Below are 27,410 nucleotides of genomic sequence, written 5' to 3'. Positions count from 1 at the left end.
TCTGCTTCTCACCCTCTCAATGCCACACTTTAGAAAGTTCATCTCCAGTCTGTATAGATCCAGGCAGGCCTGAGTTTCTTTCCAGCATGAGGCTGCCTGGTGTGTACATGGATTTCTTTTCTCACTGGTTTTCAGTAGAATCTCAGATGTTTTCCTAGAGGGATCTAAGCCTGGCTCCCGCCCGTGTTGCAAATCCCGGTCAAGAATTCCACGTGCACACGGAGCGGCAGTGCTTTTTTCCACGGCTAGTTTACGTGCAGCAAATTCTTCCAACACCCCCTTGAAAGGCAGTCAATGGACAGTTAATCCCTATGACTTTCTTGTACAGCTAATTAAAAGCACACTCGCCTCGGGACAAGGCTCCTGGTGCTGTCCTGCCCCCGTTTGCTGGAGGGAGGTCTGGGGGACCGTCAGGGACAGCTGCCTACCAAGCGCCCACGCCCGCCCCCCCGCCCCACCCATGCAGGGTGCAGCTTCGGGACCCCTCCCTCTACACCTTCTCGTGGCAACTCTGGGGCCGGGGTCTGGACTTCCGAGTGGAAGATGGATTCTATGGAAGCCTTGGAAATACAGAATTATGCGCAGATGGTTTGGGGGGGGGGTGCTTCGGGGACCAAGGCCTAAAAGAGCGAGAAGCACGGGCCTGGGCAGAGGGAGAGATGGGCCGTGGAGCCGTGGCGCCAGGGCCACAGCACACCCCACGGGGAGCGCTGGAGCGGGTGGCGGCCTCCAGGGAAGGGGCCGAGACTCCGCATCCTGCCTGACAGGTCACTGGATGTGGGTGGCCCAGGGAGGGATGACCTTGCACAGCGGGCTCCTCTTGTCCGGAGCAGTTGCCAGAGAGACGCAGCTGCAGCGTGGGCCGCGAGCGCCAGGCTCCTGCTGCACAAGCCTTGGTCCAGCGGCCCCTCCGGTCACCCCAGGGGTGCACACCCCACCCGGGAAATCAGCTCCTCCTGGGCTGTGGTTGAGCCCTTTCCCCGGGGACACTTAACAGAACAGGTTGGGGGCGCACACAGCATGCCTCCCCCCTTGCCCCATTGCTGCTGGTCTCAAGGGGAAACGGACGGCCAGTCACCCTGCTGGTGGACTTACTGCCCTCTCGAGCTGCTGGTCTCCTGGCACGAGGAGGCTGAAGTTACCAGGGGGCGGTGGTGGGGGACAACTGGGGGAACTCTTACTGTGTCTGGTGAAAGCGATTCTCTCTGGAACCTGGAGTTGTGTGGATAGAAGGACAAGCTCCCCTACTTAATCGCTGGGAGCGCTGGTGGGAGGGACCACCCCACCTTCCCTCCCCTTGGCTCTTAGACCCGTCTGCGTGTTGACCCTCTTGGCAACAGGTCATTGATTTCGGGTGGATGCCACGTCCAGGAGGGGGCCCCGTCCTCACGCGCACAGGGTGTCGTCTCCAAGCTGGCCCCTCAGCTGCATCTTCAGAGGCCTGTCCATGGCTCCATCAGGCCACAGCTCCCGGGATGTGGAATGCGCGAGCGGGGCAGGCTGGCCCGCCAGAGCTGACGGTGTGCATCTCTCCCAGCTCTGCGTCGGAGACATCACGGCGGGAGCTCGGAATCCGACAAGGTGGGAATATTCACGCCATGGAAATCGGCAAGTGGTTCAAAGTGGGGCTGTCCTCCCCCCAACCCCTTGAGCTGGTTGTTAACCACTTTCCGGCACAGAACTGGAGCGCCCACAGCTGCGCTTCCCGGCTAGGCGGCACGCGTGCCTGGGTCTGCGTATCGCACGCGTGTATGTTACCGTCTTTCGCCCTCACTACAACCCCATCATACAGGCATTGTCTCCACTTCACTGATGGGGAAAATCGGTGCAGAGCGTTCAGGGAACTTCCCAGAGTCACACATTGAACCTAGGTGTGTCTGACTCCAGACCCCACCTTCTGAAACCCTCACTGTCCCCTGGATGTGTCTGGTTATGTTTTCCTTCCGGCTGAAATTCATTCCGTTGCTGGCACCCAAACCATTTCTGACCACGGAGGTCAACAGCATCCTTCTTCCCTAAGTCCCTCCTTGTTCGGACAATGACCTTGGCCTGTCAGAGGGTGAGCGATTGGGCAAAGCAGAGCGTCAGAACTTCTCGGGTTCTTGCTGACTTTCCCGGGCAGCCAGAATCTGTGGAATCCCCGTCTCAGGCCAGCCTGGTAGGAGGGAGCCCTGGAGCTTCCTGAGCGTTTCTGTCTGGGTTTCTGCCTGCCCAGCGGGAGCCACGGTGCCAGCCTGGGGCTGGGGTCGGCATGGCATGCAGGGGACGGGCCACTGGTCCCCGGAGGAGCTGAGGGCCCCAGCCGTACCATTTGCCTCCAGAGTTGTGCGGGTGGTTAATGGGAGAAAGCCAGACTTCCCAGCCCCACGTTGGGCTGAAATCAAGTGAAATTCATAGTACGCACACTTAGCAAGACAGAGACACTGCAACATTCTTAAAATATTTCATAAAAAGCATTAAGGTAGTCATTTGGGAGAAAATAAATGTTTTATTAGGCTTCTTTTCCCTTATTTTAGTGTACACGATTTTTTTTTGGTTTAGCACTGCATCCCGGGGGGCGGAGGTAGGTGGGCACTGCCCTTGGCAGCGTGTGGGCCTCTGAAGGCCTTCCCTGGCCGTGGGTGCTCTGCCATCAGAGCTGGGGGGCTTGCTCTGACGCTCCGCAGGGACCTCGAGGGGGCCTCCCTGAGCTGGCCTTGAGACAAGAGATTCTCGGGCCTCCGGCTGCATCTACTCCTCTGCCTCTTGTTGCCTGTGGGACATTTGGAATATTCATTCAAAGTGCTTGGGCCAAGTTCATGCTCTTTCCCCACCATCAGAAAAGGAGGTTTTCTGTCTAATGGCAACAACTTTCACTGTAAGCCACTGACCCTCATCTCTGGTTTGTTATGGGACCCTGCACTGGGGCAAAATGGGGGCCTGGTGGCTTGAGACGGTGACCTCACTGCTTCTCAGCTTCTGAGCCCCGTCCCCTTCCCGCGTCTGGTCAGCCCTCAGGAATGCGTCCTCGGCATCATGCATTCAGCAAGCCTTGCCAAGCTGCTCAAGGTCAGCCTGGCATAGGCATGGGGCCCACCGGGAGGGCTCAGCTACGGCCCCTGCTCAGCCTTGGGGAACCAGGGTGGACATGTGAGCAGACCTGAAGGAAACACAGGCTGTAGCTGCTGCCTGTGGGAGACCCTCAGCCCCAGGCCCCTGGGGAGCCATCTGTGTCCCTCCCCCAGACCTGGGACCCACGGCCCACTTGCTGCAGTTCCCATGTAATTGAAGGGGGACAAGGGGACACTCCCCATGACCAGCACTCACAGCTCCGTGAGTGGCAGTGCCAGCCACCGGCCTGGATCTCACCAGCCCTCGGACCCCCAAGCCCAGGCCTCTCTGTGCTCATCCAGCCCTCCTCCCAGGACTGGGTGCATCTTTGGGCTGTGCCCAGACAGCATGAGTGGTGAGGGGGAAAGGGCAGGGACGGGGCAACCCCCTGGTGATGGGCTAGGATCCCCACCAGGGAGCATCCTCGATCTCCGCGGTGGTCACGCTACCCAGTTGGGTCTTGCTCACTCAGGTGTTGCCAACCTTGCTGCTTCTTCCTCGCCCAGAGCCCCGCCTTCCCTGTCCTCTCCTCCCCGATGCTCTGGACAACTGTAGCTTGGTGTCCCCTCTGCTGCCAGCTCTGAGAGCTCAGGCAGGTCCCTGCTCCTCTTTGGGCTTCCCTTTCGTCTCTACGTAGAGAGGTGTCTTTCACTGACAGCCCTGATCAATTACAAGTGGTGGCCTATGGCGGTGTTGAGAGGGATTCTGAGGCAGACGCGAATCTGTAGGAAGGAGAGCGGTGGTTGATTAGCAACGTCTGCCTTGGGACTGAGAAGGAAGAGGGGCCAGGTCAGATCGGTGCTTGTCCTTTGCTGTCCTGGAGTAGTCACCTCCACCCCTTTTACACCCTCTGTGAGGGAGACATGATGACGACCCTCGTTTTGGGGCTGAGGGAGCCGAGGCCTGGAGAAGCTACACAGCCGGGGGCAGAACCCACTGTCAGGCTGGGTGCGAAGTGGGCTTGAGGCTCCGTCGTCCCAGAAAATGGAAGGGTTGGGTCACCAAGGTCTCATGTCTTGGTTCCCCGTCCCCCAACCCAAGCAGAAACCCCAGAGGTGCCGGGAGCCACGCTGCAGGAGCCCCCGAGGTGAGAGGGCAGCTGGCTCGAGCCGGGGAGTGAGACTTAGGCAGGGATGGGGTGGGGAGTGCCGGAGCTCCCGGCGGCCTGGCCCCGTTGCATCAGCCTTCCTGGCCCCGCCTGCCGCTGCCAAGCGGTGATCACCATGTAGGGAGTGAAGCTGTGCAGCCCCAGCTGTCCAGAAGCACAGACAGTCCGGTCTGACGGTCCCTCTCCCCTCCGGCCCCTGCTCTGTAGGTGCAGAGAGGACATGTCCATTCACCCTTGTTTAGATCCGGAATGCTCTTTTTCACACATGTGGCCTGTTCTGCATAAGAGGTTTGTCTTATTCATTCCTCAACACCCAAAGCCTTGGCACAGGCTGGGGACAGAGAAAAGCCATTTCTGTGACTGATTTATGGTCCCTTGTAATGAGGAATTAGAGTCACAGTGACCCCAGCTGGTGTCAGAGCTGATGGAGGCCCCAGCTTGAGCCCTAGCTGTTAGGACCATTCATCTCGGGAGCGAGCCTCTTCGCGGAGATGGGACAGGAGGTCAGTACACCCTTCTCTGACCCGTTCCGCTGCCAGCCAGGGGTTGGTCTGGGGCCCCCTGCCCCCTCCCACCACCCAAGCCTCTTTCAAACCCCCTCCCTGACGGCTCAGCCCCGGCGGAGAAGAGCTATAAATCAGCCTTCTCTCTGGGATGATTAAAAAAAATCTCTCTATTAACAGCTGACTCACAGTCTAAAAATGTGCTCATGGCATAGCTGTGGCCACTGCCCCTGGTGTGGTGGGAGCAGCCCGAGCTCGCTCAGCCAGCCGTGCTGCAGAGGACGGCCCTTTCCAAGCAGGCCCTGCCGCCAGCCCCTCCCTGTTCAACCGCCACCCTCTGCTGTTCCTTCCCCGCCTTCAGCCCTGGGGTTTGGCCCGAGACCCTGGTAGAGGGGGATGGGGGGAGGAAGCCATCTGGAGGGGAATCAGTGTTCAGATGAGAAAGGAAATTGCCCTGAGATGATTGAAATGACAAACAGAAGGGAAGTCAGGATGGCCAAGTCGAATAGAAGGGGGCGAGGGGAGGCGCTGGGGTCCGTGCCCAGCAGGGCTCTGCGTCCCCTGCCTGGCCAAGCAGCGCTCTGCTCTGCTGACCTGGGGGGCTGGCAGACAGGGCCCTGGGTGGGCATCCCTGGGAGCAGTGGGCTGGGCAGGCACGGCCAGGACCCCTGGAGACGGAGAGGGTCTTTCAAGAGCTGAGGGGGGAGGTTAAGGAGAAAGCGATCAGGGAGTTCTCCCGGGGAACCTGCTTTCGGTGACGTAAGACAATCCACGTGGCCGCAGAGGGACCCCCAGCTGCACGCTGGGCCCTGGCGCTGTTTGTCCCTTTAGCAGATGAGAAAACGGAGGGTTTGCTCCCACGGGCGCCTGCATCCCTGCAGCCAACCTTCCTGGACCACGCTTTCCTCAAGGGCAGGGCCGTGTGCGGCCTTTCACTGGGGCCCTGCCTCAGGCCCTTGGTAAACATCCCGAAGGATAAACTCTGAGCTTAAGCGGTTCCACAGTTTAGGTTCTGGTTTTGCCGAGGCTCCTCACCAAACACACCTCCCTCGGCCGAGCCAGCCTGCGGTGTTTTCTTTTCAAGCAACTGGAAGTGGCTGGTTAGGGGCTGGGAGGGACGGAACGCCGCCACCAAGCCGGATGGGTCCAGTGGGCGGGGACAGTGGCCACACTGACTGCACTCAGTGACCAGGCCTTCGGGGGCTTCCTGAGCCCCCACAGCTTCCTCGGGCCTCAGAGGCGCCTGGAGACTGGACGGCCCTGGGTTACGGGCACGGCTTCCCACGCCGCTCCTCTTGGTTCCTAGGCGGCTCTGCCGCCGCTCGGAAGCACAGGCAGCTGCCATCGATCTGGGGCAGAAAGGGCAGAGGGCACTGCCCCGAGGACACCCCCAGTGGCCTGTGAACGTTGCCACAGCCATGGCTCTTGTCACTGGACCTGCACACAGCAGACGCTTCTAGAATGCCCACTGCGTGCCAGCCACAGTGCCAGCCCGGCCGACCCAGCCAGTATGGGCCCGGCCTCCGTGTTGGGTCGGGAGAGCGGAGGCGGGGGCTGTGGTCTCCTTCTGCACTTTCTGCCCCGCTCTCCTGGACTCCCGGCTTCCCCGGGGGCCGGGACAGAGGACAGAGGCAGCCAACCCCGTACCCCCGCTGTGAACTGTGTCTTGTCCTCAGACCTTCAGTGAGTCCCCCTGGGAGCCGGCTGTGATGACGCAGGTGGCCACTTCCAGCCCCCAGGACTCGACAGACACACAGAGGCCTCACATCCGTGTGAGCTTCTCCACTCAGACTCTGGGACCCTTAGACTCCCCAGCAGTCCCTAGAATCCCAGTTCCCCCAGGTGCACTGCCAGAGCCTTCAGGGAACTTCCCAGGCAATTCTGGAAGGTTCTAGGTCCCTCCGTCTTCACAGAAAAACGTGCATGGGGCAAATGCACCTGGTGACAGTGGTGTTTTGCTGTTTCCGACACCTCTGATGAGATCCCAGGCTGAGGACATCTCTATCTCCTTGCATTTTCTTGCTGAAAGCCATTCCAGGCAGAGGAGACGGAGGAAGGTCGGGGAGGGGGTGTTTAATTTTCCCATGAATATACGGAGCGCTCTGGCCACGGGGGGACACCCACCCACTCGGGGGGCTTGGACAGTGCTGGGTCTTGAGGGAGCCGTAGAGCGAGCTGGGTCCTGCAGGCCTCGGGGAGAGAGCCAGGTGTGGGGAGGTGGGGCGGGCGCTCCAGGCGACCCAGGTGAGCTGATGCGGGAACGCAGGGGAGTAGGGGGCTCAGGTGAGCACATATAGAGAGATGGGCAAGGGTGGGAGATGGCAGTTTAGGGTTCAAGGATGAGAGCTGAAGCGTGAGGACTAGAGGGGGGGCGCCCAGGCCCAGTCCAGCGGAGGCTGGGGGCTTAGCCGGGTTCCCTCCTCCTTGGTCTGAGAGCGATTGGGGTTTGCGCCTGCCTTGCCTGTTACCTGGCCCCTGGGATTCGGTTCTCATCTGGGACAGGGGCTGACTCCTGCTGTGCCTCTGGGAGGACCGGGTGACAACACTTCAGCTCTTACAGTGTCCTGTAGATCCCAGGGGTCCGCCCTGGGGAGCCGTCTGCAAGTCTGCAAGTGAGGAGTGCCACCCAGGCCGAGCCCTGGACTGAGCACAAATCAGCAACCGGCAGCAAACGCTGGAGGCGGGCTCAGGTGGTCACCTGGTAAGTTACAGGTGAGCCCCTTGTCCGTTCGCAGCAGGACAGACATCACCAATCCATCCCGGCTCATTCCTGCCCAGTCGGAGGCTGACCTCGCCCTGCTGTCCTGTCAGCCCCAGGGAGACGCCTCAGCGGCACACAAGGTGACATCCAGTGGCCGTCCTGGCCAGGGGTCCCCCACGGTCCCAGGGAGGAGCTGAGCTGAGAGCAAGCACACATGATGTGTGACCTCTGTCTTCTGAGGACAAACGGTGGAATGTGTGCTTGGGGCAGAGGTCAGAGGAGGTCTGCGACTGGGGCATCTGGAGAGCAGACGCGAAGGCTGAGCTCATTCTCACGCTGGGCCAGCAGCTCCCACGAGGCCACACGAGCTGGCCAGGGGCTGGGGGTGGGGATCAGGGTGGGGCTCCAATTATCCAGAGAAGCCCAGAGGGTAAGTGGTCCCCAGGTGATGAGCCCTCGTGGGGGGAATGTCCAGTGGCTGCAGGGCTCTCGGATGCTCTGGGTACAAGAAAACTGGGGCTTTGGGAGGGCGCCTGAGGTGTGTCGGGTAGAGAGGAGGACTCGGGCCTGGTGTCCATCCCACTCACCATGACTGTGCTGTGTGGCTTGGGGCAGGTTGCTTGCCGTCTCTGGGCCATTGTTTACCTATGATGAATCTGCCATGTCCCTTGGTGGTCATCATCACGTGGATGCTGCTTTCTAGGGCAACAGTTGTTACAGCTGCACAGTTGAAGGGACAGCTGGGGGAGTGTGGGACCCTGGTGTGGAAACGCCTTGGAACCTATTAAAGAGGCTGAAGATCATGGGAATTTTCTCTCTCGACCACAGAACTTGTCAGGGTGGGGAGAACACTTTGAAGCCTTTGATACATTACTTACCACGTTTTGGAAGAGGCACTGAGGGCCAGCTTGGACGGCAGATGAAACAGACCCCTTTGTTTTCAGATGGCAAAGCGAGGCCCAGAGCAGGCGGGGCCTTCTCCGGGGTCCCCGGACGCAGCCTAGTCCGGCGGCTCTGATTCTAAAGAAATAGAGAGTGGGGGTCTCCCCAGCCCAGCTGCCGTCTTGTTGGGTGTTTCCGGGACATGCTCCTTCCTCAAAGAGCTTCCGGTATCACAAGGCAAAACCTGAGGACTGTGTGAGCAGAACGGGGTCAATGGGAGCGTTTCTTGAGCACCTGCTGTGTGCCAGGCCGCGTCGGGAGAGTCCACGCTCTCTGGGGGGGCCTGTCCGTCCACCTGAAGACATCACACTGCGGGTGCCAGGGGCAGGGTCCAGGGCGTGGGCAGGGAACCAGCAAACGCGGCCAGCGGCAGTGGTCACTGCGTCCTCCCAGCATGTTGGGCAGTTTTGAGCGCCCCACTTTACAGATGGGGAAACAGAGACCCGCGGGGTCAGCCGCCACCTCCGGGGCTGCATGAAGAGTCCGGGCAGAGCAGCTTTGCGTCCAGCTTTGCCTGAGGCTACAGCCCCCGCGCTTCACCGCTGGGCTCTGTGCCCACAGCAGAGGCGGATTCCTGCCAAACTTTCCTGGATGCCTTGGGGCGGGAACTGCGGAGCCGTCTCTCACCGATGGTGGCTGGACGGTGCATCAGAGAGAAAGCGCCAGCACGGTCGGGGGTGGGGCCCCTTGGACCACGTCAGCCCTGCGCCTGCAGAGCCTCTGGCCCAGATGGCCGGGCTGTTCCTATACATTATGTGTCTGCCTGAGATGTGAAGTCTGCAAGGAAACAGATTGACGCCAGAACACTGGGGGCTCAGGAATCCCCCCGGGGGGAAATGTTCTAATCGGCAGGAAGTGAGCTGGAGCTGGGCTGTGCTCCTCACGCACCGTGATTCAGAGTCCGCGGCCCAGCCAATCAGCTTCCTGGAGCAGTCACTTGGCCTGCAGATGTAAGCGGAGGACGGAACAAGGGCCCACGTGCGGGAACGAGCAGTCTGTCAGAGGGCAGGGTCTCCTTATCTTTCGGGTCTCCGGGCAGTCACAGGGCGAGTCTCCACCTGCCATGTGCAATCGGGTCCCCTCACGTTTCTGTCTGTGCTACTCTCCTGGGTCAGGGTGATGACTTCAAGGACTGTGGCTGACTAGAAGAACATGCTGGAAAAGATGAAAGGTTAGAAAGTTTTGCAATGCCCCTGGTAATGTGGTTCCTAGGCTCCCCTCTGCCCGGCTTCCCAGCCAAGGCCCTCTCGCGAAGAGCTGGCCCCTGGGTGTTGGGGAGTTAATAAAGCCCGGGTTGGGAGGCAGCCTGGCCCAGTGGGTAAGGACCCAGTGATGGCATCAGACCCCCTGGGTGCAAATCCTCAATCACCACTCAGAGCTTTGCAACCCTGGGCAGCCACGGGTCCTTTGAACTTTGACTCCCTGGTCAAGAGGTGGGGTAATGCTGCCTGCAGGGGAAGTCCCTGTTCACGGGATGTGTCCCTCCTCTGCCCGGACCCCGACGCGGCCTCAGTAGGACCCAGGCACTGGGCTGCAGCTTTGGGTCAAGTACTACAGGGACCCTCACGGTGGAGGCAGGTCACTGAGGTCCAGGGATGGAGCCCACCCGGAACCGCGGAAGGACCCTTGGAGATCCTAGGGTGGGACCTTCTGCAGGGAGGGGCAGGGCTGTGGGGTGCAGGAGCAGCAAAGGTAGACGAGGTTGTGACCTCGACAACATAGCACAGGATATTCAACTTCTGTGTGTAGCAGACTTTGTTCTAACGCATTTTGTGTATTAGCTCGTGGACTCCTCGGGACAACATACCAGGCAGTTGTATTATTATCCGCATTTTCCCGTTGGAGAAACTGGGACACAGAGGCGCTGAAGCCACTCACCCCAGTCTCATGGCTGGTAAATGGAGGAGCTGGGGTTCAAACCCTGACCCCTGCTCCTGTGGGTTCACCCAACGCCCTGTGCCCGCTGGGTCCCTGGCAGTGGAGGCCAAGGGGAGAGCTGGTTTATGTGGAATTTCAGATCCTCTTCACTTGGTTTTGTTTGCTGAGAGGTATGTGTTGAAGTTATTATTATTTTTGCATATGGATGACCAATGGTTACAGCATCGATTGTTCAAAAGATTACTCTTTCTCCATTGCATTGTCTTTACATAATTGTCAAAAATCAGTTGAACAGCGCCAAAGAACGATGAATTACTTAAGCATAAACTTAATATAAAATATGTGTAGGATCTATAGACGGAAAAGCACAAAACATTGGTGAAAAAAATCAAGCTCTAACTATGTGGAGAGAAAAGACAAACCAGAGATGGGGATAAATATTTGCAAATCTTGTATCAGTGAAGGACATGTATTTAGAACATATTAAGAACACTTCAAACTCAATGATAAGAAAACAACCCAATTAAAAACGAGTAAAAATCTGAACAAACCCTTCACCAAAAAAGGTACATGGCAAATAAGCACATGAAACTATGTGGACAACAGGAGCGCTCATTCCGGGCTGATGGGAACGTAAAACGGTGCAGCCACTTTGGAAGCCAATTTGGCAGTTTCTTCTGAAGTTAAATGTAGACCTACCATGGGATCCAGAATCGCACTCCCATGTATTGTTACCTGTGTGAGTTGAAAACTCACACTCACAGAAAAGCTTACATGTGAACTTTTTTTTTTTTTTTAATATTTATTTATTTATTTGGTTGTGTCGTGTCTTAGCTGCGGCAGGCAGGCTCCTTAGTTGCAGCTCCAGGGCTCCTTATTTGTGGCATGCAAACTCTTAGTTGTGGCATGCACGTGGGATCTAGTTCCCTGACCAGGGACCGAACCCAGGCCCCTTGCATTGGGAGCACAGAGTCTTATCCACTGTGCCACCAGGGAAGTCCCTACATGTGAACTTTTAAGCAGCATGATTCATAATCACCCTAAACTGGAAGCAACCATGATGTCCTTCAACAGGTGGACAAACAAATGGTGGTGCTTCTGGACAGTGGCACAGAATCGAGCAAGAAAAAGGAAAGCGCTGTTAATTCACGCAGCATCATGGATGAGGCTTAAATGCATTCTGCTAAGTGAAAGAAGCCAGACCAGAAAGGCTGCATATGGTAGGATTCCATTGATATGACGTTTTGGAAAAGGCAGACTGTAAAGATAGGAAAAAGATCAGTGGTTGCCAGGGGTTGGGTGTGGGAGAGGTGGTGGAGGGGCACAGAGGAATTTTTAAGTGGTGGAATCACTCTGCATGACACTGCCTGGTGGATACATGACACTATGCGTTTGTCAAAACTCATACAGCTTGTCGGCACATGGAGTGAACTTCGATATATAAAATTTAAAAAATCAACCAAAATGTGAGGGGATCCCAGGATGGAAGACAGATTGTGACAAAAGACTAACTGTATTACGTACGTGTAATATAACATCTCTGAAGGGAAATGGGGAAAAGAAGCTGACCTAAGTGACTATGGAAAAGGGTATTTTGATTAGAAACTGAAAGAGTAAAGATGAAAGGAATTGTGCATAAATGCTGTGCTGGTTGGTAATATTCTTTCTTGTGGGGGTCTGGGTTAACAGTTCTGAAGGTGCTGTGCAGTCACACTGGGAGGGAACAAATAAGGGAATATAAGGTGAGTAGTGGAATCTAGGTTTCTCAGTGTTGAAGGGGGAGGTTACAAACAAGCAAAGGGGAAAGTTAGAAAGGACCATACGGTACTGGATTAAAGTTGGATTCACAAGAATGGACTCATATTAGCTTAATGTGGATAGAGATGGGCAGATACAGAAATAATTACAGATATGTTTGTATACGCAGGTTACTGTACACACATATATTTCCCAGCTCTGTCAGCTGAGAAGAGTGAGAAGCAGTGATGTCCCAGCAGCAATAAGCACACCCAGTGCCCAGATCTTGGTTTCTAACACCATCCTCCAATGAAAGGAAGCAGGGCTCCTTACAGAAACAGCTGATTCTAGGGCTGGGGTGGGAGATACACACGATGAGCCTGGAGTATCCTGTAGGCACAGAAGGTAAGGGTGTGTTCAAAAAACAAACGGGGCACAGGAGCCAACCTGAAAGAGCTGCCAATGGCCAAAGCTGCAATAATTGGAGCAGCAAAAACAAAAATGTAGAATTGGAGTGTAACCCAAATTATAAAATAAATATCCACGATTCCATACTGATATAAATAAATGATTGAATAAATAATAAACAGGGAGAAGAGACAAATTTCCCACACAGAATTCCAAATAATTCACGTAGACCCTCCTCTCTACCCCACCAGCCCTGAGAGTGGGCTACACTTAGTGACTTCCTTGCAAAGAAGACAGTGTGGAAGGGAAAAGAGAAACTTCACGGGGAAGAAGCCTGGCAAACACAACCTCAACTTCAACTTCAAGGTCAACTTCAACAGTGGTAAGTCCTGTGGACATCCTGTACCTCTTAGAGGATGGGGTGAGGACGGCACCTCGCCTCTGTGGTCTCCACTCCTCAAACCCAGCACCGTCATGAGAAAAACCCAAGACAAATCTCAGTTGAGGAGCATTCCCCCAAATACCTGCCCAGTCTTCATCAAAACTGCCAAGTTCATCAAAAACAAGGAAAGTCTGAGAAGCTGTCACAGCTCAGAGGAAGTTAAGGAGACATGACTAAATGCAGTATGGTGTCCTGGATGGGATCCTGGAACAAAAAAGGACATTAGGGAAAAATTGATGATCTCAGAATGAAATGGAGCTTTGTTATAGTGTCCAAACCAGTGTAGTTACAAACGTTCCAATGTTGTTTCTTACTTTTGACAAATATACTGTAGTAATGGAGTAACGTAAGATGCTGACAATGGGGGAACTGGGTGCTGGGTGTGCAGGTATACTGGAACTCTGTACTATCTTTGCAACTTTTCTGTAAATTCAGAGCTATTCTAAAATTTAAAGTGCGTTTGCACAAAGCAGTTGGGGATATTCGTGGCTCTCTGTCTGGGCTCTCTATCTTACTCCATTGATCCCTGTGTCTATCCTTTTTCTATCACGTGGTCTGTGGCTCTGTAGTGTGTCTTGAAATTGGGCGACATGAGCCCTTTAGGAGGACGGGACTGGCATCATTTCCAGGTGCCCTGAGCCCAGGATGCTTCTATGTGTGGGCCTCGGAGACAGAGTGCCTGGGTTTGATCCCCAGTTCAGTTCCACCATTTGTTTGCTGTGTGACCTAGGGTAATTCACTTAACCTCTCTGTGCTGGTGGTTTTGTCTGTCCAAAGGGAAGATTACTGTACCTCCTTCACGGTGTTGCCTAAGGGTTAAGTGAGCTAGCACGGCATGAATGCTGAGGACAGTGGCTTTGTAGGGCAGGTGCCTGACATGAAGGTTTTGCTTGCCCGGGCACCCACTTCAAAGACATCCATCCTCAATAAACACCTTCCCACTGCACAACTAGATAAAGAGCTCGGCCGCCCCTCTCATGATGTTCTTTTAGGAAATCCTGGGGGACCTAGGTAACCGACCTTCAGATGACCCCGCCTTTTCCTTCCTGAACCTTAATTCTCTCTCTCAGGTTTAAAATTTGCCAATAAAGAGTGACCCTGCAAAGCCCTAGGCACTGCACCCTGGATCCCTCAAAAAAGGCAGAACTCCCAGTCTATGCTCTCTCTACCTGTGACCTCGCTATGTGGGCTCAGACCTATGTGAGGCGTAGACCCTCCAGGACCCATGAGTGACAAGCCTTGTTTTTCCTTTGTTCCCTGAAGGGTGTTGCTGAGATGCGTCTTGCAGTCAGAAGAACCACAAGGGTGGGTGCAACCCAACGCTGGCTCTGGTGGAGAAACGTCTGCGGGAGCTGCCACGAGAAGCAGGGGAGCACGTGAGTGTTCCCTGGCCAGTATCCCCTTCCCAGCCAATAACATCGCTATGGATAGACTGAGACCGACACACAACAGCCTGGTCCACGGTGGTGTCCGCCATTCTTATCTGGGAGTTGGCACGTGATAAAGGTGGATTGAAGGGATGAATGAATGTAGGGTAGCCACTCGCCAAAGGCCCTGGTCATCGACTAGAGACCTCAGGGTGGGGGGCTTGCTAGCCAGGTGCACAGGACACAGGACGTGGCCCTTGTCCCTGTCCGTGATTGTGGATGGCGTGGCGAGCTCACCCTGCTCAGCTCTCGGGACTGTGGAAGGCCCTGGGCAGGGGGCCAAACCTCGGGGCCGTGACTGGACACCTGTGGGGGGGACTCACACCCGCCCCCTGGCTTTGCGACCTCATCACCAAAGAAAGACAGGTGCTGCGATCACTGAAATAAAAATAATAGGAATAAAACCAGAAAAAGCTGGGGAAGGAGCCCCGGATCCCCACTGTTCTTCTAGATGCAAGAAGGCGTCATTCTTTAGTGCTGTTTACTCATTAATCGTGCCATGGAGATGGGCTTTAAAATGCTGTGGAACATAAAATCACAGCGAGGTATCATGATGTCTAGTCAGATGGAGGAAAATGAAAATATCTGTCAATATCACGTGTTGGCAAGAATGTAAAGCTTTGGCATGCTTAACCTCTGCCAGTCGGAGTGGACATGGGGAAATGGGTGGGTACGATCTGGTAGAGCTGGAAGTGTGCCTGCCCTTGAGCTAGCGGTCCCACCCTTGGAAAAGCATCCTGATGGAGCCTGGGCTCGTGTGTGCAAATGCCCGTCGAGAGAGAAATGGTAAAGTGTGGTGTATTCATGCAAAGACATTGCATACAGCACGAGAAGCCAGTAACAACAAAAACCGGGACCTACAAATCCCACACACATCCACACACGCATAAACTGAGCTCCACAAAACAACACGGATAAACCTAAAAACATAATTTTGAGGGGGAGAAAAACCCCAGACATGAAAGAATACTTACTGTTTGATTCCATTTATATAACATTAAAACACAGACAAAACTAAACTATATTGTTAGGGCTGCATAATTAAATAGTAAAACTAAAAAGAAAAAGAAGGAAGCAATTACCATACAAGTCAGGGTGGTGGTTATCTCTGCAGGGCTGAGAGGGGCCGTGCTCGGGAAGGCCAGGGCAGAGTCATCTGGCTGTTGGCAGCTGTCTTTCTTGACCTTGGTGGTGGATCCATGGCTGTTTGCTTTATAATAATGTATATATTCTTATATATCTTCAAAATAAGAATAATTTAAAACATTAAACTATATGGGAGAGCTGAAACAATTTGAGTGTCCTTGGAAAAATATCCTAGAAAACAATTAAAGGAGGCCCCTGGTGGCTCTTGTCACAAAGCCTCCTGATATAGTAGAAAGAGTAAGATCTTGAGAACAAGATGGAAGAGGATTTGAACCCTGGTGCTGCTACTTGTTAAACATAAGGTCCCCAGGAACCTCAGTTCACCAATCCATGAAATGGGAACAAAAGTATGTACCTAGAAGGGTAGGTACCCAATGCCTGGCCCAGAATCAACCCTGGCAGATGACCTCCATTATGGGTGATGCTGATATTATGACCAGGGTCCAGGTGGCCACCATCACTTTCTTCGGTATGTTGTTGCCACTTCCCTGTTGAGAGGTGGAGTTCGTGTTCCCTCCCCTGAATCGGGGCTGGCCCTGTGTGCACACTGACTGATGAAACATGGCAGAGATTGTGCCCAAGAACTTCTGCATCTGGCTGAAGGTCAGGCTGCAGGGGGAGCTTCTTGGGAGGGCAGGTTATCCCTGCGGTCGCAAAGCCAGCTCCCAGGAGACGTGGTTCCCTGGTTCATGGGGCGCCAGTTGTCTTCAGGTGCCTCTGGGAGCCTGGAGAAGGTGCACCTAGGACCCGATCAGGGTGCGTCTTGCTAACAGGAACAGGGACGTTTCTGCCAAGTGTGCAGCCTGAGACTCCGGTCACAGCTGGGACAGTCATTAATCTAATTAGTTTCCAAGTATATCCTGAGGACGGGCTCTGTGCCTGGGCGCTGCCATAGCCCTGGGGATGCAGTGTGAAGGATTGGCCTCCACTCCTTCCCCTGCAGAGGTTACACTCGTGGAAGAGCTCAGATGAACTCCACAGACGCTGGCTGGGGTGGGACCTCACCCCAGGTCTGGGGGCGAAGCTGAAGGAGGAGACACACCTCCAGCCACTGTCCTCCGAGCCTGGTCAGTGAGACCAGCAGAGGGACCACAGTGGTGGGGTGGGTATGGGGGGGTCGCGTCTTGCTGCGATGGTGGACTCACGGCAGGACGCCTCCACCTATGCCAGCCTGTGAGTGGGGTCAGGACGAACCGAATCCCATTGCCTTGAACCCACTGTTCACCCGTGTGGTCTGGCCCCTCGCCATGTAAACGGGTATAATCTCTCCAGAAGGAAACAGGGCACACCTTCCTGCACTGTGAGCATTCATGCTATACGGCCCGGCAAGCCCACGTCTAGGGATGCATCCTAGCATCTAGGGATGCATCCTAACCCCACCCTCTCACACTGATTCCAAGACCCATGCGAGGAAACGCTCACTGCAGCAGTGTTTACAGTAGAAAACCCTCAACCCTAGCTGAGCACTCACCAGTGAAGAATTGCTTACACAACTTTTGGTGCAGCCCCAGAGGAAATCCTGGGAAAACAGCTGGGAAAAAAGAATGAGGCAGTGGCCCCAGGCTCATGGGTGGGATCCCCAGTGTCCTACAGATGTCACCCGTCCTCATTTCATGTTTTCATCCGTTGGAATGCCAGTGCAATCTCAAGGAGGCTTGTGTTTGTTTTAAAGACACTTGATAAACGGATTCTACCATGCGCATTGCTGAGCAAGGACCAGGACAGGAATATAAGCAAAATAAGTCTGAAGAAGGAGGTGGTGTTATCTTCATTTTCAACTATTAAGTCTTATAAAGTGATGGCAAAAAAAAGGGAGATTGGTGTAGCGGGGAGAGAAAAGGGGCCCAGTGGGTCAGAGCCGGGAGCCCGGGGATGGGTCCGCTCCCACAGGGAAACTCACCAAGTGGCAGAGGGGCAATTGATCCTCAGGGGAGCCCAGACAACAAATGATGTGGACATCATTGTTATCAGGGCGGAAAAGAGAGAAAATCAGGTTGTGACATCACATCACTCACCAATTATATATTCCAGACGGATTAAGGACCTGATGGATGAACATGTCAGCATTACTAAAAGAGAAAGAAGGAAGCTATCTTGAATGATCTCAAGGTGTGGAAAGATTTCTTAAAGAAGACAACGAAAAGGACGCACAGACCCAAAAACGGTTTATAAGTTCATCTGGATTAAGATTAAAAACCTCTTATTGTGAAACAATACCATGGGCAGAGTGAAAAGGCAAGCCTCAGAGCAGGAGAAGATATTTTCATCATACATGCAATAATGGATTAATACCCAGAATGCATAAATAATATCCCTGTATCCATATATCAAAAGGAAAAAGACCCCTTTCCTTAAAAAAGCAGGGAAATCGACAAAATATATGAATACGAAACTCACAGCAGAGGAAATCACTGTGGATGAAATAAAGAAAGAAATAAATGATTCATTCATTCCATAAAAGGAAGCTTGATCTTACCATGAGGTTGAGCCCTATGAAATAACATTTTCAGTCGGTCAGCACAACAGAATGTTGGTGCTTTCCCATGGTTCTGTCCTGGTCATCAGGGAAGTCTAAGCTCCAACTTGGTGAGTGACCACTGCATACCCATGTGGTCATCAGACGTTCACGTCTGGTGATGCCACTTCCTGGTGAGAATGTGACACTTTCATACTCTGCCCTGTCAGCGGGGCTGACCTTGGGCTGCCACAGTGACCTTGGGAACAATTTGGTGGTGTCTTGTGGAGTTAAAGATGCGTATATCCAATTCTCCTGTACTTCTGAGAGGAGGTGAAATGGGGCCGCTGCTGTGGGAAACAGTCTGGCAGCTCCTCAAACAATTAAATGCAGAGCTACCATGTGACCCAGCAATTCCACTTCCTGAAATGAAGACACATGAGTGTTCTGAATTATCTGTAACAGACAGACTGTAGGAACAACCCAAATATCCATCAATTGATGAATGCGTGAATAAAATGTGCTATTTCCATACGATGGAATATTACGTGGCCATAAAAAGGAATGAAGAAACTGACACACGCTACGACCTGGATGATCCTGGAGGGATCCTGCTGAGGGAAAGCAGCTGATCACAAAAGTCATATATTATGTGATTCCATTTATGAGAACATCCAGAATGGGGAAGTCCATAGAGACAGAAAGTAGGTTAGTAGTTGCTTAGGGCAGGGGGGCTGTGGTACTGGGGACGATAGCTAAAGGGTACAGGGCTTCTTTTTTGAGGTGATGAAAACAGTATGATATTGACTGTGGTGATGGTTGCACACATCTGTCACTACACTAAAACCCACTGAACTGGGCATTTTAAATGAGTGATTTGTATGGTATGGGAATGATACCTCAATGAAGATTTTTATTTTTTATTATTATTATTTGTTGGCCATGCCGTGAGGCATGTAGGGTCTTAGTTCCCTGACCAGGGATAGAACCCAAGCCCCCTGCGGTGGAAGGGTGAGGTCTCAACCACTGGACCGCCGGGAAGTCCCAGATGTTTGTTATTTTTTCAAAGAAAACAAGTGGCAGGCACATCAGCAGGAAAGTGGATAAATAAACAAATGTGGAATCCCCTCAGTGGGGAAGTCTTAGGTGGTGAAACTCAGTGAGTAGAAAGTTTCAAGCACTGAAGGAAAAGCTTTTGAAAAAATTTAACATGGATTCGTTGTAAAAGCTTTCAGCAAAGTGGGTATTGAGGGAATATATCTGAACATAATAAAAGCCACCTCTGATAAGACCACACTAACCTTATACTCAATGATGAAAAGATGAAAGCATTTCTCTGTGATCAGGAATAAGACTAGGATGTCCACTTTCACCAATTTTATTCAAATTAGCATTGATGTCATAGCCACAGCAATCAGACAAGAAAAGAAAAGGAAAGGCATCCAACTTGGAAAGGAAGAAGTAAAACTGTAGCTGTCTGCAGACATCATGATACTATATATAGAGTCCTAAAGATGCCTTGGAACTACATTGTAACTAACAACTGAATTCAGTAGAGTTACAGGGTACAAAATTAAGACACCCAAACTGTTGCGTTTCTGTACACTAATACACTAATAATGATTTGGGATGCAGTTCAGCTCATAACTCTCAGACCTCTGAACCCCAAGTTGTTTCTTTTTCACATGCAAAATGGATTGGCCCAAGAACCAAACTAAAACTCTTCCTTAAATTCCATTTCTCTAGAATCACTCTTTGGTAACAGTAGACTGATTAAATTAATTGACATTCATAAAATGAAATCCAGTACAGCAATGCCAATGAACGATATACAAATTTATGCAACTTTAAATTCACAAACAACGTGAGAAATGAAAAAAATCTAATACAAAAAAGTAAACACACCATTATTTTCTTTACTTTCACTACTTTTGTATTTTATATCATCTAAGTTTATATCATCTAAGTTATATCATCACAGCAGTGGTTATCCTAGGTGTAGTGACAGGAAAGGAACCAATGGGGGCGTCTCTGGGGTCTGACAATATCTCTTTGTTGACACAGGTGCCGCAAACAGAACTGTGTTCAGTTTGAGTAATTTCATTGATCCGTGCACTTAGGACTTGTGAGTGTATTTAAAACATTTTAAAATACATATCATCAAAAAAAAAAAAAAGGTTTAAGGTAACACTCAGGTTTGCACGCAGAGTTTAAAAGTCATGGACAATGGCTCTAGATCCTGGTCTGAGGGGTCCCCCTCCCCATCCACATAGACCTCCTAACCTCCATGGAACAGGTCCCATGCCCTGGGCTTCCTCAGAGCATAGCCACCTCAGGGTGGTCGGATGTCTCACCTGGGGGCTCAGGGCTCCAGGAGTGAGTGTCCCAGCAGAACAGCAGAGGGGCAGGGTCCTGTGACCCAGGCTTCAGGGTCACTTGCCTCACTCTCCATACTCTGTTGGTCAAAGCAGTGACAAGTCCACGGGGAAGGGATGTAGACCACATCTCTTGATAGACGGTAGTAAGGTCACATTGTAGAAGAGTGTGTGGGAAAGAAGGTGTTGTTGTCTCCACCTTTGGAAAAGATAATCTGCCACTTCCAGCTAGATGCACGTGGCCTCCTGGTTATTGGCCAGTGAGATGGAGATGGAGTAATAGTCTTTATTTCTCTCCCCTTCCTCCTTCCCTCCCTCCTTCCCTCCCTCCTTCCCTCTCTCCCTTCCTTCCTTCTTTCCTTCCTTCCTTCCTTCCTTCTTTCCTCCCTCTCCCCATCCCCTCTATCAAAAGATGTAAAAGAATAGATTTTCAGGAACCTCCTGCTGGATTCTACTAAAAAACATCAAAGGAAACACTAGCACAACTTTTAAGATCAAGGATTTTGTAGTCATCACCAAATAAGTGAGGCCGCTGATAGTTTTGGTCGCAGCTGTCTGAACTGTGGCATCTTTATGAGTCTCAACCCATGGCAGATCTGGACTGACCTGGGTTAGGTCCCAGCTGGGGGAGTTGGTAAGTTCAGGTGCCCCTTACACTTCCCTTTTCTCTCCATTAGCAGGTTTTGCACTGACTTCCCTCCTTCCACACCTGTCCTCCTTACCACCGACACATCCCCGTGGAAGTCTTCTTGCCTGGAATGTGGCTTCAGAAGCTGTTTCCACCTCCTGTCCAGGCAGGGCAGCTCTGAGCAGCCCCCGCCCCAGTCGGGCCAGGCCCTTTCCTGATTACACTGCGTCCCACACACCCTAAGCAGCCCCTTGAGTCAAACGTCTATGGTGCAGAGGAAACAGCTCTGGGCAGGGGTCAGGGCCCCGTGCTGTGGCCCAGGCAGTGTGACCTCAGCATCACCAAGTAACCTCAACCAGAGCCCTCTCCTGGGCCTCGGCGTCCTGAGGCTCATGAAGGATCTGGCCAGAGGATTGCGGGGTCAGCCCTGACAGCTCCCACAGGCCACGGCTGTGGTCTTGGGAGCTACGTGGTGCCTGAGCTAGCTTTCCTGGCCCTCAGAGATACTCTTCTTCTCCATTTACCTCCAGATATCTGGGGGGCTGGGTTGCAGGACCTTTGTCTTGGGATTGATATGGGGTGGGCACTAATCCACCTCCACTTCATGTCAAGGAATTGAGTGAGGATGGGACAAGCACCAGGATCTTGGTGGCCCTGGACAGACTGTTTCCAAAATCAGGCATTTCCTTAAATTCTGTGACATTATTAGCTCCCTAGAGCACGGGGTCACCCCAGCCAACCCTAAGCCCAAGGAGTGGGTTTAGTCTGCTTGATTGATATTTAAATAAATAAATGTAAACACACACACACACATACACACACACACACACACACACACACTCCAAAAGTCTTTTTTTTAAAAAAAATGTACTCGAACTGTCTTTTTTCTTTCTTTTTTTTAAAATTTATTTTAATTTATTTTTTATTTTTGGCTGTGTTGGGTCTTCGTTTCTGTGCGAGGGCTTTCTCTAGTTGCGGCAAGTGGGGGCCACCCTTCATCGCGGTGCGCGGGCCTCTCACTATTGTGGCCTCTCTTGTTGCGGAGCACAGGCTCCAGACGCACAGGCTCAGTAGTTGTGGCTCACGGGCCTAGGTGCTCTGCAGCATGTGGGATCTTCCCAGACCAGGGCTCGAACCCGTGTCCCCTGCATTAGCAGGCAGATTCTCAACCACTGCGCCACCAGGGAAGCCCCCAAAAGTCTTGTTTGTAGCTACTGAGTCCAAATATTCAATCTATGGCTATTTTCTTTGGTGGAACCCTAAATAAAGGTCACGTTTAGAAACCAAAGCTGACTCTGATCAGTTGAGGTTGATATTTTAAACAGCTACCCTAAAGTAACAGAGTCAATTGTCACCAGACTAATGTGCTTTAATACATCTGTTGATTCCGTGCCAGATTCTTACACAGGCACAGAGGTTGTCGACTGCTTGAAGGCTTAACAAAGGATTGCACGCTTTTCAAGAAAAAAGTTTACTTGTGAAACGTTAGGATGTAGGAAATTCGTAAAGCATTTTGGCAAAAGACAAAACAAAATGAACAAACAACAATCTGGAGGACATTATTCATTCAAAGAAAATTCAGGAGGAAAGACAAAGATGACTGAGGAACAGAAGCATCGCTCGGGTGACCGTCACAGTGTCACTGTCTAGGTGCACGTCAAGGTCACCGAGATACCCATGTTTTTAGAATGAAAGGTGAGTGACAAACAGGGAAGACGCTCACCGAAAGTGAAATGAGAGTCTGTAAGTAAAGACCTCCCTGAAGGTGACAAATCACATTTTCCAAAAGACAAAAAGAAAATTAGAAGTAGACAATTAATGAAAGAGGCAAGAGGAATGAAGGAGCCCTTCGGTCAGGATGATGGCCGGTGCTGGCGGCACTCAGCATCCTGCCCAGAGCCCGCACGTACGCGTGTTTGTGCAACAAATCGCCTTTAGCAGTGAGAAGCGAGACTCAGAATGACAGGATACCATATCGTGGTCCTCTGAGAGCTTCTGCAGGTCGAGAAGATGGACAAGGACACCTGTCTGTGAAATCAGCCTGACCTGGATTTCCGGCAACTTAGTGTCAGGAGCTGTCAGGCGCTTAGAGCCTCCCAGCCCATGTGTCCCAAATGTGGGTGACATTTCCACAGGTCCACGGTGAGCAAACTAAACAAGGACAGCTTTTTTTCCTAAAGCTCTGTTTACTCCATGTTCAGCAGTGTCCTTTATTCTATTGTCATGAGATAGAGGTGACATTAAATCATGTTTAAAAGTTGGCTGCTGCTAGGTTCTGATTTTTTAAAAAATGTTACTGATTGATAACGTTCCCACACCTGGCAGTCCGTAAACTGAGCACCGTGAGGCTGCAGATGGGGCAGGGATGCACCAGGGACAAAGGGATGCTGAGGAGAGAGCTAGGATGCCGGGTGTCTCCCGGGGTGACCCTGGATCCCCCCTGACTCCTCATTCTGACCTGGTGGGCGGGGCCCAGGAGCCCCGGAAGGTATTAGCGTTCAGGCTGTGGTGCCTATCCCTTTGGGGTAGTCAACACACTTAGCAGGTGGGGGCCACCCCGAGAGGAGCCCTGGGCCATGCCTGCCTCGTGGACCAGTCTCCTCCTGGCTGCTTTCACTGCAGTGGACGAGCTCTGTGGCCTCGGCCTCCACAACACTTAGGATGGAGGCCAGCACTCAGAGAGGCTGGATGGAGGGGTGGATGCCAGTGGATGCCGGTGGATAGATGCTCACCACTCCCTTGAATTAATTAGATCGGCCAGTCTGGCTTTGGGAGACGTCTTAATAAATGGGCTAGTGTAAATGCAGTCTTCTGGCTTGGAGTGCACGTTGCGGACTTTGGAAAGGTATGTGTCGGTTATTGGAAATTGTCTCCTGGAGATCCTTAAAGGACCAGGCAGCAGAACAGCAAAGAACTGTTTGCTTCTGTGCAAAGAGTCAAGAGAGGCTGTGAGAGAGTGTCCGTGTTTTCTCAGACTTTCCAAAGGCTGTTTGGCGGTGGTGCTGATGACATGAATTGCCCGTGAGGAAATGGTTTGTTCAGAAAAGGCCCAAGGTTTGCAAAAGCAGAATTAGTGTCGCCCAAATTAGTGTTTGTGGTTTTGTTTTACTTAAAAGCATAGAGGCTCTAGGGGATTAGAACTACAGTAAAGCATCAGAGTTAAAGGCAATGGTTTTGGAACGAGAAATACATCCTCAGGAAGGAAGGATTGGGAGTTTGGGATTAACAGATGAAAAAGCTAGTATATATAGGATGGATAAACAACAAGGTCCTACTGTAGAGCACAGGGAACTATATTCAATATCCTGTCATAAACCATCATGGAAAAGAATATGAAAAAGTATATATATATGTATAACTGAGTCACTTTGCGGTACAGCAGAAACTAACACAACATTGTAAATCAACTATACTTCAATAAAATTAAAAAAAAAAAAGAAATACATCCTCTAAGTGAGGTTGGGGTTCACCTGTAAGACGGAGCAGCAAGGCCTGTGAGAGGGGTTGCTAGGAGCCCACACGACGCTCGTAACTGGACCCGATGCCCAGGGAGCGGGAGCTGTTGTTTCAGGTGCTGCCGGTGGGATTATTCTTTTCTGCACGAGCGGGTGGCAGTTCCTTAAGTACTGGGGTTCTTGAGCCTCTGTTCACCTAGATTCCAAGCCCTGTGATGTGACTGGCAGGGGAATGATTTTAGACATCATGCTACTTGGGATCACGGCCAAAGAGTCCCCGAGAGTCTAGGCGAGAGCGTCGTTTCTGCTACTTGCCCCAGTGTCTAGCTGGGCTCTCTCGCATGTGGTCCGGGGAGCCCATTAAGATGCCCCTCCTACATCCGGGTGTCTAAACCCGGATGCTATCCTGAGCACCTTCCCCGCAGCCCCTCAACTCCAGTCCTGTCTCATTTTCCCCCTGCGGCTGCTGTAACAGATGACAACCCGAGGAGCTTAAAATAACACACATTTACCTGCTCATGGTCCTGGAGGCCGGAGGTAGAAAATCAGTCTCACTGAGCTAAGATCAAGATGGTCCAGAGGGTTGGTTCCTTCTGGAGGCTCCGGGGACAATTGTTCCCTTGCCTTTCCCACCTTCTTCGGCTCAGGGCCCCTCCTACATCTTTAAACACATCTGTCCGACCTCTGCTTCTGGCCTGCGTCTTCTCCTCTGGCCTCCTGCCTCCCTCTTACAAGGACTCTTGTGATGACACTAGGCCCACCTGGACAATCCAAGTAATCTCCCATCTCAACATCCCTGATCGGATTTGCAGCATTCCTTTTGCGGTATAAGGTGACATTCACAGGCTCTAGCCGCTAGGACGTGGGATATTTGGGGCCATTATCAGCCGACCACATCCACCCACGTAGTTCCCGTCCTCCCGGAGGTTCCCAGGATGAGTGGTGTGTATGAAGGATCTCCCTCCGCCCTTCCACACCCCTGCGTGAGCTGCTGGTCAAAGGCAAGGCCCTGGGGACCCCACGTCCTTCCCTGTGCGCTGGCTCTCTCTTTCACAGACGCGTCAACTTGGATGCTCCCAGCTAATGCTGGGGGTTGGGGTGAGAGGGGGATGGTCCAGAACACCCTGAGCTTGGCTGTGTGCCCCTCTCCAGCTTCAGCAACATCCCCTCCCCTTCCTCATCCCAGTGCACCTCACCACCGGACCCTGAGCCATCTGTGCAGACTTGGGGTTGACTTCCATCCTTGACACAGAGCAGGTGTGGATAAAAGATTTGTTCAACGGCATTGAATTGATGGGGTCCTCTGGGCCCTCCCCCTGGCAGTGGGCTTGGGGTTTGGGGGTGTCTGTGGTCAGGTAGCTGCAGGAAATCAAGGAGATGAGCTCTAGAGAAGCCTCTCTGGGACGCCCCTCCAGCCGACCAGGGCGGGCAGGGAAGCCGGGGATGAGTCTCTTCTCTAAGACTCTGCATAGAATCCAGGGCAGGGGTGTGGTCATGACTGACCTGACGGCCCATAGCCAGCTCTGAGCCTGAACACTACAATCATGGACTTGAAGCAGAAAGAATGGGTGAGGAACAGGTGTACGAATTAAATGCAAACCTCAAAGTGCAAGAAGATATTTACAACACGTAAAATTGATACAGGACATGAATTCAGAATATATAAAACCTCTGGCAAATCTGTAAGAAAAAGATCCAAATCCCAATTGAAAAGTGGGCAAGAGACTTCAACAAGAACTTGAGAAAAGAGGTTCTTCAGAGGGCTGACAAACCTCTGAAAAAGTGCTTCACCTCACGAGTAATCAGGAAGATGCAGGTTAAAATCACAATGAAAATCATTGTGGTCCATCCATACAATGGAATATTATTCAGCCATAAAAAAGGAATGAAGTACTGATACATGCGACCACATGGGTGAATCTGAAAAATGGTATGTTAATTGAAAGGCACCAGACTCCACAGGTCACACATTGTGTGATTTTGTTTCTATGAGCTCTCTAGAATAGATAATCTATAGGGACAGAATGCAGATTGGTGCGTGCCAGGGGGGAGGGAGGATGGGAAGAAATGGCTTAAGAGTTGAGGGGTTTTACTTTGGAGTGATGGAGACGTTTGGGAACTAGACAGAGGTGGTGGTAGCACGACATTGTAGATGTACTACATGCCATGGAACTGTTCACTGTAAAATAGTTAATTTTATGGTGTGTGCATTTCACTCAATAAATTATTTTTTTAAAAACCACTATCACATACCTGCCAAAATGGCTCAAATTAAAAACAACCGACAAACCATGTGTTGATGAGAATGTGGAACAACTGGAACGCACACACGTGAAAACATGCAAACCTGGCGACTTAGCAGTTCTGCTTCTTGGTACATGCCCAGCGGAAATGCGTACACAGGCGCAAGCAAACACGTGTGCAAGGATGTCCGTCCTAGCTGTTTTGTAATGCCTTCAAGGTAGAAAAACCCACGTCCATCAAAATAGGATAGGTCAGTGGATGGCCACATGCCATAAGAGAATACTGTGCAGCAACGTGGATGAACAACTATTGCCACGTGGACCGATTTGGTCGAAACTCTCAAGTAGAATGCAGAGGGAAAGAACTTTAGGCAGAAATAAAAACAAACACTTGTTGTGTGATTCCGTTTATTTGTAGTTCAAAACAAGCACATTTTATCCCTCTGAAGGTAGGGCAGTGGTCACCCTTGGTGGGGGCCGGGGAACAGTTTTGGGGGATGGGGGTGGACTGCTGAGACCCTCATGATGTCTTGTGTAGTAGGACCAGCAGGAGTAAGGAAGCCATTATGGGACAGCGTTTAGGGGGAGCAGAGGTGAGACAGAAATTGAGTGCTTGGCGCAGAACTGGTTCCCTTCCATTTGATTCATTCGTTTGTTCAGTAAATACCCTCAGAGTGACTAGCACACACTCAGACCTTATCAGGCGCTGGGGAAATACAAATGAAACCGTACGACCCTATTCTCCGAAGCCGAATGTCTGGTGGGGACATAGCTGGGCAAACAATGACAACAGGTGTGATAACTGTTTTCAAGCAGACAGTACAAGGGAGCACAGAAGCATAGAAAGCACTAGATCTCTTCTAAACACCAAC

The sequence above is a fragment of the Balaenoptera acutorostrata genome, chromosome 6 (genome assembly GCF_949987535.1).
Source record: "Balaenoptera acutorostrata chromosome 6, mBalAcu1.1, whole genome shotgun sequence".
Lineage (NCBI taxonomy): Eukaryota > Metazoa > Chordata > Mammalia > Artiodactyla > Balaenopteridae > Balaenoptera > Balaenoptera acutorostrata.
This window is presented reverse-complemented; position numbering follows the sequence as displayed.